We start from the raw sequence: 2,800 nt of genomic DNA, 5'->3' as shown, positions 1-2,800 counted from the left end.
TTTCCGGGGTTACGTCCGTGCCCGGGTGGGGTTAGAAAGGGAATACGCCCTGTCCACGGGCACCCTGAGGGAGTTCCGGGACCGCTGGGCTCCGCAGGGTGTTGAATGTATCCTCAATAAGGATTGTAACATAGGTGTATAGTAGTTTATTATGGATACATGTTTGTATTGTTTTATGGTGGTGGGTTCTGGCTTGTTTTATTGTAGTGTAAATATTATTTTTAATAATTGAATACATTTTTTGATTAAAAAAAAAAAAAAAAAAATGTCACTTGTATCTTATCTTTTTTTATCTTAATTTTATCCTTGTAATATCATTGCATATCATTGAATAATAATATGTTCTTATCTTTGGCAGATGAATATATTTACAACCTGACGTTGCCTGCCTTAATCTTCCTGCATTCTAATTAGCAGAGTCTGAGCCGGTTCAACCACTTTCTGCACCTCAAACTCTCGAGTCCTGCAACGTCCACATAAATATTCTCTGCATTCTCTCCAAACTCTTGCATTCCTGTGTGTTGCAATTTAAAGACACAGTGTTGAAACAGGCCCTTCGGCCGATCGGGTCTGTGCCGACTGTTGATTACTAGTTCTATGTTATCCCATTTTCTCTTCCACTCCCTGCACGCGAGGGGGACAATTAACTTACAAACCCGCCCGTCTTTGGGATGTGGGAGGAAACCAGAGGGTGGCACGGTGGCGCAGCGGGTAGAGCTGCTGCCTCACAGCGCCAGAGACCAGTGTTCAAACCTGACTACGGGTGCTGACTGCATGGAGCTTCTACGTTCTGCCTGTGACCGTGTGGGTTTTCTCCGGGTGCACCGGTTTCCTCCCACACTCCAAAGAATTGCGGGTTTGTAAGTGAATTGCCCCTCTAGTGTGTAAGGAGGGGATGAGAAAGTGGAATAACATAGAACTAGTGTGAACGGGCTGTTTCGATGCTGTATCTTTTAGTCATCAATGAAAGTATTGGTTTTATCGTGGTCTGTTACACCAAATCCAACACAGAAAGTTGAGGATTCAGCTGGAGAGAGCGCAGAGAAGATTTATGAGGATGTTGCCAGGACTCGAGGGTCTGAGCTACAGGGAGAGGTTGGGGCAGGCTAGGAATGTATTTCTTGCACCGCAGGAGAATGAGGGATCTTATAGAGGTGTATAAAATCACCAGGGGAATAGGTCGATGAATATACAGAATCTCTTGCCCAGAGTAGGGGAATCAAGAACCAGAGGACATGGGTTTAAGGTGAGGCGGGAAATATTTAATTGGAACCTGAGGGGTAACTTATTCACACAAAGGGTGGTGGGTTTATGGAACGAGCTGCCAGAGGAGGTAGTTGAGACAGGGACTACAACAATTAAAAGACACTTGGACAGTTACATGGATAGGACAGGTATCGCGGGGCCAAACGCGGGCAGGTGGGACTAGTGTAGATGGGACATGTTGGTTGATGTGGGCAACTTGGGTTGAAGGGCCTGTTTCCACACTGTGGCTCGATGACTCTGTCACTCTGTGACTATGACCTAGATTTTATCGTTGCCGCTTGCTTGCAGCCCTGAGTCAGATTGTGCCACTCGGCAAGAGTTTAGTTTAGTTTAGTTTAGAGATGCAGCGCGGAAACAGGCCCTTCGGCCCACCGGGTCTGTGCCAACCAGCGATCCCCGCACATTAACACTACCTGACACACACTAGAGACAATTTTTACATTTACCGAGTCAGTTTATCTACATACCTGTAGGTCTTTGTACCTCAGAAAGGTGTCTGCTGAATCAGTTAATCCGTTCCTTGATCAGGTGAGATGAAAGCTTGAGCTCCGTCCGAGCTGGAGACCGGGGTGTGAATGAGCAGTGACTGCGTGTGGGAGCTTCTACGAAGTGGGTGCTGTTGACTTTAGCAGTGGGAAGGAGGGAGGTTACAGAGATCTCTACCTGTATCATTACCTGTTGGCTTCCTTCCAAATGCCTGAAGTGCAACGGAGTATCACAGGGCTGCCTTCATTGGGTGAAAGTTGGGAGTGAGAAATTGCAAGAGACCAAGCCCAAGGGAGCGTAGCGACTGAGGAGGGGGAGAGGGTGTGGGAGGGGGGTGTCCCCTCTCCCATTAGTACAGAGCTTTTGCATTTTTCAGCTTGAAATTGTGCAATCTGGTAATACTGTAGCAAGTCTTTTAACTTACACTTGAATGCAATATTTATGGTTTAAATTGGATTAGCTATGAATAAGTTTAGGGTAAATGACATTCCTAATCATTATCATTATCATTATTATCATCCATTATTGTCATCTTGCAAAGCAACAGTTGTACAGTGCAAAATGAGAAGACGTTTCCCAGGGAATACTGTAGCATCGCACATAAAAACGGAAACATTTCACGCATAAAATAAAAACGATTAAAAAAAACCAATCCAGTTCCTGATAAAACTGTACGAATAGTTTTTTAAAAAGTGCAGGTAAAAAACAGCAACATTAAAAATACAAGTAAAATCAGTCATAAAATGTCCAGGGCAGCTGAGTTAAGTGGCCTGAGCCAGTGCCAGAGTTATTACTCAGTGACAGTTATTAAATTGTCAGTGCAAAAGCAGCAGAATCAGGTTTAGCAGCCTCACAGCCTGTGGAAGGAAGTGGTTTAACAGTCTGGTTACATTACATAATTACATTCCACAGTAAAGACCGTTTCTGATGAACAGGTGCAGCACATAGTATTTTCATGTATGAAAATCAGATTATAATCCTGGGTCTCACTGCACACCTGGCGCTACTTCTGACCCTGGCCCTGACTCCAGTTGCATACCTTCTCTCA

The 2,800-nt window shown here is 44.7% G+C and overlaps 1 pseudogene; it reads right to left on the bottom strand.

Annotated features, from left to right (window-relative positions):
• LOC116976358 overlaps positions 1-1,965 on the bottom strand; it is a 16,340-nt pseudogene extending 14,375 nt beyond the window's left edge.
• Between the last annotated feature and the right edge of the window lie 835 nt (positions 1,966-2,800).

This window comes from Amblyraja radiata, chromosome 8, assembly GCF_010909765.2.
Source record: "Amblyraja radiata isolate CabotCenter1 chromosome 8, sAmbRad1.1.pri, whole genome shotgun sequence".
Classification (NCBI taxonomy): domain Eukaryota; kingdom Metazoa; phylum Chordata; class Chondrichthyes; order Rajiformes; family Rajidae; genus Amblyraja; species Amblyraja radiata.
The sequence above is the reverse complement of the archived record's forward strand: the minus strand, read 5'-3'. Positions and strand labels throughout refer to the sequence as shown.